The sequence below is a fragment of the Bos indicus genome, chromosome 7, assembly GCF_029378745.1.
Source record: "Bos indicus isolate NIAB-ARS_2022 breed Sahiwal x Tharparkar chromosome 7, NIAB-ARS_B.indTharparkar_mat_pri_1.0, whole genome shotgun sequence".
In the NCBI taxonomy this organism is placed as follows: domain Eukaryota; kingdom Metazoa; phylum Chordata; class Mammalia; order Artiodactyla; family Bovidae; genus Bos; species Bos indicus.
Genome location: NC_091766.1, coordinates 80,100,912 through 80,117,933, shown reverse-complemented (window position 1 = coordinate 80,117,933; position 17,022 = coordinate 80,100,912). Strand labels below are relative to the sequence as shown.

Below are 17,022 nucleotides of genomic sequence, written 5' to 3'. Positions count from 1 at the left end.
GGTGGGCCCTCGTCACCCCCTGGCCCCTGCTTCAGCTGCGGCTTAGATGAGACCTTTTCCCCACCATCCAGCCTTGAGTTACATGTTCCTTCGTCTACTCTACCCAGAAATCCAGCCTCATCATTTTTCTCTCTCTCTCCTGATTGATTTTCCTTTCCCCAACTAGACCTGGGAGGCTTCCCTGGTAGCTCAGATGGTAAAGAATCTGCCTGCAATGCAGGAGACCCAGGTGGGGACCCTGGGTTGAGAAGATCCCCTGGAGAAGGAAATGACTACCCACTCCAGTATTCTTGCCTGGAGAATTCCATGGACAGAGGAGCCTGGTGGGCTACAGTCCATGGAGTTGCAAAGAATCCTCAGACACAACTGTGCAACTAATATTTTCACTTTCAACTAGATCTGAAACCCTGTGAGGGCAGGCTTGTTTTTCATCTTTCCCACCTCTCCAGTGCCTACTACAGGCCCACACTGACATGGGCTTGTGTTCCAGAACACAGGCTAAACCCTGATCAAGACCTAAGACTCCCCAACACCACATTTGAAGTTTTTCCTCCTCATAGGGAGCAGATGGCATTAAACTGTTGGAATAATTAGGAGTCCATATGCCCCTCTAAGAAATGATCTGCCCATCTGTGGTGAAGAATGAGAATTATGCAGCATCCAAGGGTCCTTATGGACAGATTTGTCTTTTTAGTTGGAGTCTAAAGTTTCTTTCTCAGAAGTCTTTATTGGACAGCTCTAACTCTTTCTTTACATCTATCAAAACATTAGGAAGAAGCCAAATGTAGTGCATGATCCACGAGTGTATCCCGGATTGCTTAAAAAAAAAAAAAAAAGCAAAGCTACAGAGAACATTCCTTCGACCCTTGGGGAAATGGGAATACAGACTGCATTTTAGACAATATTATCATTGTTGGTGCTAATGGTCTCAGGATAACGGTGATACTGTAGTTATTGCAGAAGAATAATTCTGTTCTTAGGAGACAGAAGCTGAAACATTTAGGGGTTAAGTGTCATGATGTCTACAGCTTACTTCAAATAGTTCAGTAACTGAGGATTTTGGAGGGAAGGAAGGGTGAAGAGAATGGAAATGTGGCAATATTGTTAAAAATCAGTAAATAATAGAAAAAAGGTACTATATTTTATGTTTTATTCAACTCATCTCAGTACAGTGTCTGCCATGGAAAGTTGTTGTTGTTTAGCTGCTAAGTCATGTTTGACTCTTCGCGATTCCATGGCTTGTAGTCTGCCAGGCTCCTCTGTTCATGGGATTTTCCAGGCCAGAATACTAGAGTGGGTTGCCATGCCCTCCTCCAGGGGATCTTCCCGACCCAGGGGCTGAACCCAAGCCTCTTCTTGCCAGTCAGATTCCTGACCACTGAGCCACCCAAGAAGCTCCTGCCATGGAGGATACTTTTATAAATGTTGGCTGAACTATGAACAAAGCTAGTGGAGGTGATGGAATTCCAATTGAGCTATTTCAAATCCTGGAAGATGATGCTATGAAAGTGCTGCACTCAATATGCCAGCAAATTTGGAAAACACAGCAGTGGCCACAGGACTGGAAGAGGTCAGTTTTCATTCCAATCCCAAAGAAAGGCAATGCCAAAGAATGCTCAAACTACCGCACAATTGCACTCATCTCACATGCTAGTAAAGTGATGCTTAAAATTCTCCAAGCCAGGCTTCAGCAATATGTGAACCGTGAACTTCCAGATGTTCAAGCTGGTTTTAGAAAAGGCAGAGGAACCACAGATCAAATTGCCTACATCTGCTGGATCATGGAAAAAGCAAGAGAGTTCCAGAAAAACATCTATTTCTGCTTTATTGACTATGCCAAAGCCTTTGACTGTGTGGATCACAATAAACTGTGGAAAATTCTGAAAGAGATGGGAATACCACCTGACCTGCCTCTCGAGAAACCTGTATGCTGGTCAGGAAGCAATAGTTAGAACTGGACATGGAACAACAGACTGGTTTCAAATAGGAAAAGGAGTATGTCAAGGCTGTATATTGCCACCCTGCTTGTTTAACTTATATGCAGAGTACATCATGAGAAATCCTGGGCTGGAGGAAGCACGGGCTGGAGGAAGCACAACCTGGAATCAAGATTGCCAGGAGAAATATCAAAAACCTCAGATATGCAGATGACACCACCCTTATGGCAGAAAGCCAAGAAGAACTAAAGAACCTCTTGATGAAAGTGAAAGTGGAGAGTGAAAAAGTTGGCTTAAAGCTCAACATTCAGAAAACTAAGATCATGGCATCTGGTCCCATCACTTCATGGCAAATAGATGGGGAAACAGTGGAAACAGTGGCTGGCTTTATTTTTCTGGGCTCCAGAATCACCGCAGATGGTGATTGCAGCCATGAAGTTAAAAGACGCTTACTCCTTGGAAGGAAAGTTATGTCCAACCTAGATAGCATATTCAAAAGCAGAGACATTACTTTGCCAACAAAGGTCCATCTAGTCAAGGCTATGGTTTTTCCAGTGGTCATGTATGGATGTGAGAGTTGGACCATAAGAAAGCTGAGCGCTGAAGAACTGATGCTATTGAACTGTGGTGTTGGAGAAGACTCTTGAGAGTCCCTTACCAGTCTATCCTAAAGGAGATTAGTCTTGGGTATTCATTGGAAGGACTGATGTTGAAGCTGAAACTCTATACTTTGGCCACCTGATGCAAAGAGCTGACTCATTTGAAAACACCCTGATGCTGGGAAAGATTGAGGGCAGGAGGAGAAGAGGATGACAGAGGATGAGATGATTGGATGGCATCACCGACTCCATGGACATGGGTTGAGTGGACTCCAGGAGTTGGTGATGGACCGGGAGGCCTGGTGTCCTGTGGTTCATGGGGTCACAAAGAGTTCGACATGACTGAGCTACTCAACTGAACTGAACTAAACTGCAGTAGCAACCACTACTAGGTCGTCTGATGACGTGCGTTGAGTTGCCTACGGTGATCTGTTCACTTCCTCCCTTTGAACTTCTGATATTGGGCTTTGGCAACTGTATAATGAAAAAGCCCAGCAAACAGCCATCTCTTTCCTGGTGAGCTGAATAGCTTGATCTCCAAATAGGTTTCTCATAGTTTATCATTTTTATTGTGAAGTCTTTATAAAGGAAAAAAACAAAGTTAGGGGAGAAACTTGCTCACCATATTCCAAGTAAGGAAAAAGAGCTCTGGGTTTGGATGTGACCATGGGACACCATGTCTCACCTGATTCAGAATACGGAGGACAGGGCTTCCCAGGTGGTACTAGGGGTAAAGAACCTATCTGCCAATGGAGGAGACATAGACTCAAGTTTGATCGCTGGGTCAGGACAATCCCCTGGAGGAGGGCATAGCAACCCACTCCAGTATCCTTGCCTGAAGAATCCCATGGACAGAGGAGCCTGGTGGGCTATAGTCCATAGGGTTGCAAAGAGTCCAACACACTGAAGCGACTTAGCATGTACATATGCACACAGGATACAAAATTAATATGCAGATTACGGAGGACGGAGGTGCTCTCTGGCTCATCTTCCAGGATAGCTCCCTGGATGTCCCTTTAAGAGCTTGGCTGCTGGTGCACCGCAGCCCCTCTGATATCCTAACGATCCAGCTCAATGACTGAAATTGCCTGAAAGGCTGAAGATTCGCACCTGCATGAAGTTAACAGGGATTCATGGGCCTTTCCAGGCCCCAGTCTCTTGGTATCTTATGTTTTCATTTCATGGCGATCAAACATAAGGTCCAGCCCAGAAGAGGAAAGCCCTCACATATGGCAGCTCTGAAGGCAGAGGGTCAGGGGCCAGGGGATGGCCCAAGAGCAGGTGGATGATGGGTTTGCCATACGCATAGCCTCCAAGGGGCTCATTTCGTGGACAGGAGCTTCCCTGGGGTCGGCAACAATAGTACTGACAGTGGCTGTGGATTGACTGGGCATCCTGAACCAGGCACTGAGCTGGCACTTCCCACGTCCAGCTGGGGCTGGGGGTCGCAAAGGGTCAGACACAATTGAAGCGACTCAGCAGGCGTGCACACGGAGATGCTAGGGACCTGTAGAGCCGATGTAGGGGCTTCCTTGGAACAGGGGCCTCACAGTGTGTTTTGCTGGGGGGCAGTGGGAGAAGTAGGGGGAGGAATCAGACCCAAGCCCACCTGACATTAAATTCCAGGCTGCAGAGTAGCTGGTGTTAACACAAGACCTCCCACACGTGGGAATACAGAAGATTCTCCTAGCACATGAGATCTGGCATCTTAGTGCTTGGTGAAGTTCTAGATTCATCTGAACGGTGAATGGCATGACTGTTACCCTAAGGGCACAAGGACCCAGAAGCCTTGCCCTCCACAGGTTTTCCTCCTCATTTCATCTTTAGCACCTCAGAGAATAAATCAATTTCCAATCACCAAGTTAACGAGTAACATGGTTGCCCCCACCAGGGGCAAGGTTCAGGCATGTGCTCTCACTGAACGCTGGATTGGGCAGGAGGATTGTGGGGGAAGGTGGGGGGCAAATTCTGCCTCTGCATGGAGCCACCAGCATGGACATGGTCCACTGCCTGGAGTTTGATCAGCAGAGCCCTCTCGTCGGCAGGGAGGCCAGGAACTCCCTTGTTCCAGGTGGTGAGGAGGCTCCCCATCTGTGTAGCATCCTCTTGTGGAGAGTGAGCTGGGGCTCGCCTCACACAGGGAGCTTCCGAGCCAGCAAAGATGCCAAACAGCGAGTGCAGCGAGTGTTTGGGGGAAATGAATAAACGGACTTGTGCAGGAGCGAGTGACATGTGCTAGAGGCTAGGATTTACCTGTGACCAGGAGCTGATCCCAGGACCTGATTCTTCAGCTTCACCTCTTGCACTCAAGGTGAGGTGGGCTGAGTTCTTTCCATCGCCACTGAAGAACCAGGACTGGGAAGGTGGGCTGTGTGTCTGGGGCTGCGTTTTGTGCCTGCAGGTAGAGAGGGCGTGTGTTTCTGCACACTCAGATGTGTTGTGTAGTTAGCAGAGCAGGTGGCTGTTGTCTCAGAGGTCCTGGGTGTTGCTAAACTCAGCAAGCAGGTGGCATTCTTTTGCCTCCCCGCCCCTTGCCGTGCCCTTCAACAGGGGTGGAAAACAAACAGCAGCAAAGGCACACACACACACACACTCACACACACACACACACACACACACACTCACTCCATCATGCTCCTCCCCCTACTTCTCCCACCCCACCCCCCGGCAAAACACGCTGTGAGACACCTCTTCCAAGGAAACCCCTACATCGGCTCTACAGGTCCCTGGCATCTCCATGTGCACGCCTGCTAAGTCGCTTCAATCATGTCTGACTCTTTGCTACCCCATGGACTGTAGCCTGCCAGGCTCCTCTGTCCATGGGATTCTCCAGGAAAGAACACTGGAGTGGGTTGCCATGCCCTCCTCCAGGGAATCTTCCCAACCCAGGGATCGAACCCTCATCTCTTATGTCTCCTGCATTGGTAGGCAGGTTCTTTACCACTAGCGCCACCTGGGAAGCCCCTGAACCTGTGCATGGGACAGCCATGCAGCCATGGACAAGTCCTCACTGCAAAAAAGCACCTGGGGTTGGGCATTAGCTCTCCTGGGCAGTGGTCTCTTTACAGGGAGATGGGTAGGGTGTATTTTAGGATGAACTTCCTGGGAAAAGATGCTGGGCTGAAAATTTGAGTGCAGGAAGCTTCTTAGCATGCCAGGAACACCTGGGAGGGAGGGAGGGAGGGATGCAGGGTTGGGTGGAGGGGGAAGCTGGGCTGCAGTGCCATGGGAGCAGTGGCCTGGGCCAATCCCGTTGGAGCTCTGGAGCTGGGATAACTCTTCAGAGATGCTGCTCATCCAGGGGAGCAGCCAGGCCTTTGAAGCTTGGGGTGGACTAGTTCCTGGATGTGAACTCCCCACCGGTGTAGGGGATGGTGTGACCTGACGCCCCGCAGCTCCCTTCAGAGAAGGTACACGAGGCTTCTGCAGGCAAGGTTCCCAGCCTGGGGAGAACCAGTGCCAGGAAGCTGAAGGCAGGAATCTTCGCCTGCACCACAGTCCAGACCGTATCATTGTCAACTGGTTGCACACACCCCGAAAATGCGGAAGAACGCAGAAAATGTCCTTGTGCTGCTTCTGCCACAGTTATCAGTACTTAATTGTTGATTTGTTTTAGAATGCTGCCAGGCCTGAGTTCTTCGCCTTGGGTGTCCACATGCTGTCTCTTTGAAGTCAAAGGAGAAAGCTTTCACCTAACCTGTAGGTATGTTCTCTACCCCCTTCTCTCTCTCTCTCTCTTTTTTTTCATGTTGTAAATGGTAGGGCTTCCTTTATTCTGTTTTTAAAAATTAATTTTTGTTGGTGTACAGTTGCTTTACAAGGCCATGTTATTAATAGTGGGCTTCTACTTCCCTGGTGGCTCAGACGGTAAAGCAAGTGTCTGTCTACAATGTGAGAGACCTGGGTTTGATCCCTGGGTTGGGAAGATTCCCTGGAGAAGGAAATGGCAACCCACTCCAGTACTCTTGCCTTGAAAATCCCATGGACAGAAGAGCTTGGTACAGGCTACTATCCATGGGGTCGCAAAGAGTTGGGCACGACTGAGCGACTTCACTTCACTTTCACTTCTACTGTACAGCAAAGTGAATCAGCTATGTGTATACCTATATCCCCTCGTTTTTGGATTTCCTTCCTATTTGGGTCACCACAGAGCACTGAGTAGAGTTCCCTGTGCTGTACAGCAGGTTCTCATTAGTTATCTATTTTATATTCAGTTGTGTCCCACTCTTTGCACCCCCATGGACTATAGCCCACCAGGCTCCTCTGACCATGGGATTCTCTAGGCAAGAATACTGGTGCGGGTTACCATTCCCTCCCCTAGGAAATCTTCCCGACTCAGGGATCAAACCCACATCTCTTACGTCTCCTGCATTGGCAGGTGGGTTCTTTACCACTAGCGCCACCTGGGAAGCCCTATCAATAGTGTATATGTGTCAGTCCTAATCTTCCAGTTACTCCCACTCTCACTTCCTCCTTGGTATCCATATGTTTGTTCTCTTAATCTCTCTCTCTGTCTTTTTTATTTTTGGCCTGGCCACATGGCTTGTGGGATCTCAGTTCCCCAACCAGGGACTGAAGGTGGGCCATGGAGCAAAAGCCCAGAATCCCAACCAGTTGGCCACCAGAGGCGGCCCGCTTAATGGCTCTTTGATGTCTTTATCCTTTCTTGTATTCCGCTACCCCAACCCCACCCCAGTCTCGTGGAAATTTGCTCATGTGCATGGTGTAGCTACCCCCTCTATGGCCCCTGCCAAACTACCAGTGTGATGTCACTGAACATGGGGTTGGGAAGGACAAGTCATCTCGGGAGCGGGTTCCAGCACCTCCCTGAGTGCAGGACCAGAGGGAAGGGGCTGGGGTGGGGCCCCTGGGGCCATAAGCAGAGCTGGCCATAAGAGCTGGCCTGCTTCCCTCTGCTGAGGGCCTGAGCCTGCCTGGGTGTGCAATGGCTTAGACTTGGTCTCCGTCCTGTTTCCCCCGGTGCTTTCCCATCCATGGGACATGTTTCTGAATGGGACTCTCTTCCTTTCTGTGCTGGTCCTCAGTTTCCCCTCTGCCAGATCTCCGGCAGGACGACACAGGGGTTTCCAGCAGGGGTGGGGGTTGCAAAGAGGGGGAAAGGGCCTTCAGGGTGATGCTTCTGCCTTCGGGTACGAGAGCTGAGCCCTTGGCAGAGTCCAGGTTCTCTGTCCTGGCATTGTTGAGTTGGTGCTAAGTGCTGAGTTGGGCATTGTTAAAGAGTTGGTGCTAAGTGCTATCTTCTGTATCCTGCACTTAACAAGAGCCAGTACGTGGGACTGTGGCATCTCCGTTTAAGTGCTTTACACAGAGTGGGTGTCAGTGGAGTCTCATAACACCTGCAGGAGACGTGGAGCATCATTTTCTCCACTTCACAGAGGAGGAAGCCGGGTCTTAGGGAGCTTGTCTGAGGCTTGGAGCAAGTACATAGTAGAGCAGGGTTCAACCTCAAATCACTGATTCCAAAACTTGTGCCAGAAACCCTTTCACTGCACACCTCGAGTGTAGAGACTGTCAGATGTCCCGTCCTACAAGGTCAGAAGAGGCGCATAAAATGGCCATCCCCCTGTACTTCTGTATACAGAGTCTACATCTGTGCCGAGAGTGATGCCACACAAACTTCCTGTCTTTCCACACCAGGGGTTCTGGGACTAAGGACTGGTCTCCGCCCTGAGCCTCCCCTTCTGGGATCCACCACCCAGGAGATGCTACTCAGTAGCTAAGTTCATGAGCCAAGTATGGAGAAGAGAATGGATTGCTGCCCCCCTCCCAAGTCCTCCCCTGCCCTGCCAGCTCCCCCTGCTGAAAGGGGGGCAGCGACCTGAACACTGCAGACGGAGTGGCAGTAGATCTGTTCGGGTGAGGCGCAGCTCCCAGGGTCCATTCCAGTGATGGACACCAGAGCCATCCCAACGAGAAAGTGACACATGGAGAGGGGCAAGGGACCGCTCAAGGGCCCTCCTTTGGGACCTAGGCAGGATGCTGGGGCCTGAGATGGCTGGGTAATGTATTTCCTCCTTCCTCCCCTGTCATGTTCCAGGAGTCCCTTGAAAAGGGGCATCTGATGGTGACTGATGATTTCCAGTGTTCTCCAGAAGGGGCTGGGCATGGTGCCGTGGCATCCATGGCATTTCTAGAGAGAATATGAGTCAGTGTCCATCTGCGCCAACCTGTAAGGCTTCCAGGGCGGCTTGCAGGAGGTGGTGTTTTTCTCAGAAGTACTAGTCTGCCAAGCTGTCCTGATTATTGTGGGAACCTCTACTGGTCAGGTGTGTCTTGACTCTTTCAGTTTGGGGGTATACCAGACATCCTGATGCCAGTGACATTGGAGTGAAGAGTGAGAATACGGGTTAGGGAGAGGCATGTCTTACTTAGTCTGTCCAGAAGTGTACAGCAGACCGTGTTTTGAGCGATGCGGTGGAAGGCCCGGGGTCTGCACCGGGTGCTATGACCTGCATGTGTGTGTCTGTTGAATTGCAACACACATTGTGTGTTTGCCCGTGTGCAAGGGGGCACGTGGTGCATGCTCAGAGGAGCACAGGTCTGTGCACTCACGCATGATTTCCAGTGTGGTCCGCATGGAGGAAGAACATGTGTGTGACACACTGCAAGGAGCTGGGGAGGACTGCACGGGTGCCAAGACACTGGGCATGAGCGAAGGCATCACACAGAGCGCTGAGCGGCGACCTGCACTGCGTGGGGAATCACGGAGCTTGTGAGAATGTGGGGACAATGGAACGTGCAGAGCAAAGCGGTGCGTGCAAGGGAAGCAGCACACCCTGGATGAACTTGGGTGAGCACTGACAAATGTCTGCTTAGTGGGAGCTAGCCTGCCTGACCAGGGGGCTGGAGTCTGGGGTGGAGGAGCGATGAGGGAGGGGGAGTGGGGAGGCACTAGAGCAGCACTTCTCAACTGAGGGCATTTCTCCCCACCTCCAGAGGACAGCAGGCCATGTCTCGAGGTGTTGTCACAACTAGGCAGGTCTTCCCAGGGGACTCTAATGGTATAGAACCCACCTGCTAATGCAGCAGACATAAGAGATGTAGGTTCGATCCCTGGGTTGGGAATATCCTCTGGGAAATGAAATGGCAACCCACTCCAGTATTCTTGCCTGGGAAATCCCATGGACAGAGAAGTCTGATGGGCTACAGCCCATGGGGTTGCATAGGAGTCGGCTATGACTGAAGCGGCTAGGCACGCACACGACTAGGCATGCGGAGCTATCTAGTGCATACAGGTCCCGGATGTTGCTTAGCCTCCTACATGGACAGGGAAGCCCCACGACAGACCGGCCAACCCTAAGTGTTTGTGGAACTTGGCAGGAGACCCGTGCAGTATAGCAGAGGCTGGTCTGATGGGCAGAACCACCTCTGCTGACAACGCAGTTGATACTAAGGGGAGTCCAGCTCCCCATGTGCTGGGGGAGGGAGAGAGGAAGTGAAGGGGCAGGAGGGATGTCCAGCCCTTCCCCATCCCCAGTTCTGCCCAGTGACAGGTTCTCTAGGTTGGTGTTGGGAGGAGGTTCCCTGCCTTCGCAGAGGACTGGAAAGGCCCATGGTGGGCGGTGGCAGGTGCGGGTGGAGGTGGATAAGAACCTTAGCAGGAAGACTTGATGGGCTTGGTGCCTTTTTGCCCATTAAGTTTCAACCTAGATCTTCCCCATGTGATACCTGTGCATGTGTTTCTTTCTTTTTAATATTTACTTATCTGGCTGTGCTGGGTCTTAGCTGCGGCATGTGGTGTCTAGTTCCCTGACCAGGGATTGAACTTGAGCCCCCTGTACTGGGAGTGCAGAGTCTCAGCCGCTGGACCACCAGGAAGTTCCTATGTCCTTTTTTCCAAATCCCCATCAGCGCGGAATTACCTGCTCCCCCTGCCGTGTCCCCGTCATGCCCTGCGGTTCTCTCCCCAGCACTTCTGTGTTGAATTGTGATTGTTGTTTTGTTGGTTGGCATTCCCCACCAGACTGCTCCCAGATGGCTGTGTTTGTTCATCCTTGGATCCCCAGCCCCTGACCTCGTCAACCGAGCGCCTAAGATGTGTGGGGACGCTTTTTTGACAGCATAGACAAATGCGTGGTTTCAGTGGATACATCAGCAGCTAACGTGTTTTTGTCTAAGCGCTTATCTTTCCTGGGGGAAACCACCTTTCCCCACTCTTTATGGCCCCAGAGTTCTAAATTTTTCCTGCTGAAGTATAGCTGATGTACAATGTTGTGTTAATTGCTGCTGTACAGCAAAGTGACTTGGTTATATACAGATATATGCATACGTGCCTTTTCATATTCTTTTCCATTATGGCTTATCACAGTATTGAATACAGTTTCCTGCGCTATACGGTAGGAACTGTTGTTTGCCCATTCTATTAATATATATACCAGTTTGCATCTGCTAAGCCCAAACTCGATCCATCCCTGTCTTACTCCCGCTTCTCCTTGGCAACCACCCATCTCTTCTCGATGTCCCTGATTCTTTTTCTGTTTCATAGTGTGTCATATTTCTGTTCATTTGTGTCGTGTATTAGATTCCACATAAGTGATATCATATGATATTTGTCTTTCTCTCTCTGACTTACTTCACTTAATATGATAATATCTAGTTTCATCCATGTTGCTGCAAATCTACGGCCCCCAAGTTCTGGTGGGATTTGGGCCAATTCAAGGTCTTCTGTGGGTAGAGGGAGGGTTCTCTGCTGTTTCCGCGGGTGCTGCAAGGATATAGGTTTGGGGTTGTTAGCAGTCATGGGTCCCACACATGGAGAAAGCCTACTTGAGAATAAGGCCACTTCCCACGGGAGGCAGAAGTGGAGGCGGGGCAATGACGTCCTTTGAGCCCCTGGATCTGACCGTGTCTGAAGTCAGACATGTCTTTGGACTTGCCAGTTTTTGCTTCGTGTCAAGGTTCTGACACTTAGCATCACAGGTCCTCTGATTAGCACAGTGATGCTGCCTGGGGGCAGAGCCAGTCTGGAATCTTCCTCTCATGCCCCCCCCCCCAACCCCACTCCAGCCTCCTGCATGATAGATTGCACCTGGCTAACTTCAACCCGTGGGGCAGATCCTTCTGGCCAATGGCTCCTGCCTGAGAACAAATCCATGTTTGACTGAGGTCCCACTAAGGTGAGGGGTTGTTGAGGGAGGGGCCTGGCAAAGAAAATAATGAACCATAATATAATGAGGTAGTAGACTGAGAACCGGAGGAGGATTTCCAGACACTAGGAAGGGTCTGTTGTGTTGTGTGACTTCATCTGGTCACTTCCTCTCTTCCAGCCTCAGTTTCTCGACTGCTCCTGACTGTCTCACTGGGTGAATGTAAAATTCAGATAAGGTCAATTAATTTGGGAGAAAGTTTTTTTTTTTTTTTTTTGAGGTGGACCATTTTTAAAGTCTTTATTGAATTTGTTACAGTATTGCTCGTGTTTTATGTTTTGGTTTTTTGGCCAAGAGGCATGTGGGATCCTAAGTTGCTAAGTTGTGTCTCACTCTTTGCAACTCCATGGACTGCAGCAAGTCAGGCTTCCCTGTCCTTCGCTACCTCCCAGAGTTTGATCAAACTCACGTCCATTGAGTCAGTGATGCCATCCAATCATCTTGTCCGCTGTCCTCCCTGACCAGCGATCAAATCCACACCCCGTGAATTGGAAGGCAAAGCCTCAAGCACTGGACCGCCAGGGAAGTACCAGGTGAAAGCATTTGATAATTTCATTGGGTTTAGAAGTGAAGGGGACCAGAGGTTCACTGGAAAGGACAGATGAGCAAGCGCTAAGGGGAAACGATGGAAGAGAATGCTGCATGGAAGTGGCCACCCCCACCAAGGACTAAAGGTGGGTCAGTTCAGCTCAGTTGTGTCTGACTCTTTGCGACCCCATGGACTGCAGCAAGCCAGACTTCCTTGTCCATTACTAACGCCAGGAGCTTACTCAAACTCATTTTGATTGAGTCAGTGATGCCATCCAACCATCTCATCCTCTGTCGTCCCCTTCTCCTCCTGCCTTCAATCTTTCCCAGCATCAGAATCTATTCCAATGAGTCATTTCTTCACATCAGGTGGCCAACGTATTGGAGTTTCAGCTTCAACATCAGTCCTTCCAATGAATATTTAGGATTGATTTCTTTTAGGATGGACTGGTTGGATTTCCTTGCAGTTCAAGGGACTCTCAAGTCTTCTCCAACACCACAGTTCAAAAGCATCAATTCTTTGGCACTCAGCTTTCTTTATAGTCCAACTCTCACATCCATACATGACTACTGGAAAAACCATAGCCTTGACTAGATGGACCTTTGTTGGCAAAGTAATGTCTCTGCATTTGAATATGCTGTCTAGGTTGGTCATAGCTTTTCTTTTAAGGAGCAAGCATCTTTTAATTTCATGGCTGCAATCACTATCTGCAGTGATTTTGGAGCCCCCCAAAATAAAGGTGGGTGGGGCAAAAAGAGAGGTGGTCTGTCCTGCTCAGGCTGGAGCCCTGATGAGGACTGTGTAGCTGGCCAGGTGCCAGGTGATCACCCCCTACCTTCACTACCCTCCTAACTGAGAACACAGGTAACCCCGACCCCACCAAGATCCTTCTATTTCATTCTCTGGGAGGGTGACCACTGGGTTGACTGTTCCTATGGGGGGTGCAGGCATAGCTTGTTTTCCTCTTGCCCCAGGGTCTGCTAGCTGAGCACCTGCTTATTGCTTTCTGTAGTTTATGTGTAGGGCGGATGGAGAGGGAGTGGTGACCTTTGCTCTTTGACAGGTCAAACTTCAGGACTGGGACTGTGTCTAGCTAATCTCGGGACAGGAGCTTCACCTTCTGTCCTCATAGGCTAAGAGTAATCATGCTTCATGTTGGATAAATAGTCATCCCTATTTGCCAGGCACTAAGCTGGGTGTTAGTTACAGCATCTCCCTGTGAGATGGGATCATCATACCCATTTCATAGGAGGAAAGTGAGGCTTCAGAGGTTAGGTAAAGAGCCCAGGCTTAGCTAGAAATGGGGGCAGTGGGATTTAAATGGTAAAATGCTGTGAAAGGAAAACAGGGCATCATTTTGGGGTTATAGTCTTTGGAGTAGAAAATAAAACTTTGGAGCTTCCCTGGTAGCTCAGTGGTAAAGAACCTGTCTGCTAATGCAGGAGACACAGGTTCCATCCCTGATCTGGGAAGATCCCACATGTCATGGAGCATCTAAGCCCATGTGCCACAACTACTGAGCTTGTGCTACAGAGCCTTCGAGCTGCAGTGACTGAAACCCATGTGTCTAGGGCCTGTGCTCCTCAACACAAGAAACCATTGCAATGAGAAGTCCACATACCACTAGAGAGTACTTTTCACTCCCGCACCTAGAGAACAGCCCGTGTAGCAACAAAGATCCAGTGAGCCAAATAAATAAATACATAAAATTATTTTAAGAAAAAACAAAAATTTAAATCCCAATTTTGTACTTGCCAAGCACCTCATATTTATTATTTTTGTAACTCTTTCCAAATAATCCTATAAAGTAATTTCCCCCCATTTTGCACCTGAGAAAACGGGTTTCTCAGGAAGGGGAAGGTTTGTATGAAAATCTACTCAGGGAATAGGTGGTGGAGCTAGGCTCTGAATCCAGTCTGGCTGTTCCCAGGGCTAATATTCTTTGGAATCTTGCTTCCTGGAACCGATTCCAGGGGCCTCTCTGAGGGCACAGGACTCTTTTCTGGGCGCAGGGCTTTTTTGGCTGTCTCTTGATTCTCAGAGTGGAGCTAACATTTTCGCTAAACCAGTCCCAGGTGCCCAGACCCAGATCCAGGACGATTTCGTGGGAAAGGCTGCCACCTTGTGGCCAGACAGCGAGCATGTACCAGGAGGAAGCAAGGGTTTAGGAGGGTGGGGCTTGGGCAACAGGTGAGGTCAGTCTCTGGAAAGACTCCAGCTGGTGCAGACTTGGTTTTGGAGGGCTGCCTCGCCGTTGGAGGGCCAGCTTGGGCCTCAGAGGGAGGGTTCAGGCTTCCCAGCAGTTTCAGGATGGATGGTGAGGCTTGGCTGTGGGCACACTGGATCAGAATTTTCCTGCCAAGTCCTGACGTGAGCCCATCAGAGGAATCCTGAAGGTAAGCCTAGGTTAGACTTCTTATGTCCTTCTGAGGCACTGGTTCTTTTAGCTGTGTGGAGAGGCCATGTTGTGTCTGTGACACTTCTCCTGCAGGACACCCTCGGAGCTTCTGGACTGAATCCTGCCTGAGCTCGACCCTGTACCGACACTGTCCCCAGCTCTGAGGGAGATACAGAGCCTCCTCCCCCCTCCAAAACCTAATCCTGTGTATCCTCATCATCTGGGCTGATGCAGCCTCCCAGACTCAGTTCTTTCTGCTTCTCTCCTCTCTCCACTTTGCTAGTCAAAGGATTTCCTAGTAATATTTTTCACCAGGTGCAAGAGCCTTGTGCTTCCCTGGTGGCTGAGAGAGTAAAGAATCCGCTTGCCAAGCAGGAGACGCGGATTCAATCTTGGAGTCGAGAAGATCCCCTGGAGAAGGGAATGGCAATCCACTCCAGTATTCTTGCCTGGGGAATTCCAAGGACGGAGGAGCCTGGTGAGCTACAGTCCATGGAGTCGCAAAGAGTCAGACACGACTTAACGACTAGACAACAAGAGCCCCACTGCACACTCCTCGCAGTATGGAAGAGGACGTTGGGCTTCTTAGCCTGGTCTTCCTTCCTGCCTCACTCCGACATCAATGTGTGAGGCCACGTACCTCCTGTTAAGGCTCCAATCAGTACTTCTCCCCTGGCTGCAGGTTCGCATCACCTGGGAACTTCAGAATCGGCCCCTGGCAGCCACGCCCCCTCGAGATCCTGCTCTGATTGGTCTGGGCCCTGGAGGTTGTGGGCGTGTTGAGAGACCTCCAAGTGGCTGGGAGGGTCCTCGTGCGTAGCCATTGCTCTGTCCTTTGGCAAGTTCTCCGCGGTCAGCTTATGCCTTTCTTCTCATTCCTGAAACCTGTTTCTTAGTCCGGATAGCCCTCTCACCTTCTCTTCCCCACGTTCTCGTCCCTGTGAGTACCCAGCTCTAAGCTCGTGGACAGAACTCGTGGTCCTCTTCCCCGCCTTCACTGTTTGGGGGACCACTTCTGTGCCAGCTTCGAGCCCGCTCTGTCCCACAGATTGACTTGTGAGTTAGTCCTCACGCTTTACACGGTGAGATTTTGGACCACGTTTTATTTCTCTTGGTAGTCCAAGCTTCTGACGGTGCCCGGGAAGACCCTGTGCTTGGTGACTGGGAATGTCGACGAACGACTGAATGGACAGCCAGACTCCATGTTGCTGAGATCTCCGAGCCTTTCCGAAAAGCCGTGAGCAGCGTCCTGAGGTACATGTCCTGGGCCTGGGAGGGAGGAGGGGCACCCCCGAGCAGGATTTGAGGGCCAGTTTTCTCCATCTTCCTTCACAGCTGCATAAAAATCTCTTACTCCTAGGATGAACAAGTCATGCCTCAAGTTTTACTTTTAGAAACTCGGCTTGAAGCAAAGATTTAGAAATCATAAAAGCTAGCATTTACTGGGGACTTACCATGTGTTGGTGATATATGCAATCTCATTTAATCATCCAAGCAGCCCCGTGTTTATCAGCCCTGATTTACGGGTCAGGAAACAGAGGCTCCTAGATGCTGCCTTATGTGGCAATGACTGCTTAGACTCATGAACATCTGGTCTCCTCTTCCTGGATTCCTAGTCAGACCACATTGTCTAAGTGTCCTTTGCAGTAGGAAGGTCCACGGAGCCCCTCATGGAATGTGAGTGGAGGGGATGAGTATACCTCCAAGTGTGGCCCATTAGAAATAAAGTAGTCACACATGTGCTCTTGGCGCTACTTCAAAGATTCTGAGGAGGAAGAGGAGGGTGGAGCCAAAGATGGAAGGAGCCTGGGGTGCCCACTGGGGCAGAGCCATTCCCACTGCTGGCCCGCAGTGGACAACTACACAAGTGAGGATTCAACGCTTTCTGTGTTAGCTTATATTGGGTCTCTCTCTCTCTCTTTAAACTTATTTGGCTGTGTCGGGTCTTAGTGGCGGCATGAGGAGGTTTTAGTGGTGGCATGTGGACTCTTAGCTGTGGCATGTGGGAACCCTGAGCAGGGATTGAACCCGAGCCCCCTGCATTTGGAGCACGGAGCCTTAGCCACTGGACACTGGAAGTTCCTGGGTTTATCTCTTAAAGCAGCTAATGCTATTTACCCCAATTAATACATGTAATTTCCCAAAGGGCTTTCCTGGTGGCTATGATGTTGTTGAATGAAAAAAACTAGGATTGAATGAAAGTATCGTGTGTAGAGCACATAACACTGTTCTTGGCATGTAGCTATAAAGAATCTGCCTGCAATGCAGGAGACGTGAGTTCCATCCCTGGGTCAGAAGATCCCCTGGAGAAGCGAATGGCTACCCTCTCTCGTATTCTTGCCTGAGAAATCCCATGAACAGAGAAGCCTGGTAGACTATCATCCAAGGGGTT

General features: G+C 50.0%; 1 long non-coding RNA gene across 1 annotated transcript in view; it reads left to right on the top strand.

Annotated features, from left to right (window-relative positions):
* The first annotated feature begins 6,150 nt into the window (after nt 1-6,150).
* LOC139184222 (uncharacterized) overlaps nt 6,151-17,022 on the top strand; it is a 65,300-nt gene continuing 54,428 nt past the window's right edge. The window contains exons 1-2 of the long non-coding RNA XR_011567788.1: nt 6,151-6,239; nt 15,749-15,884. This is a non-coding gene — a long non-coding RNA (uncharacterized lncRNA). The remainder of the gene's footprint in view (nt 6,240-15,748; nt 15,885-17,022) is intronic.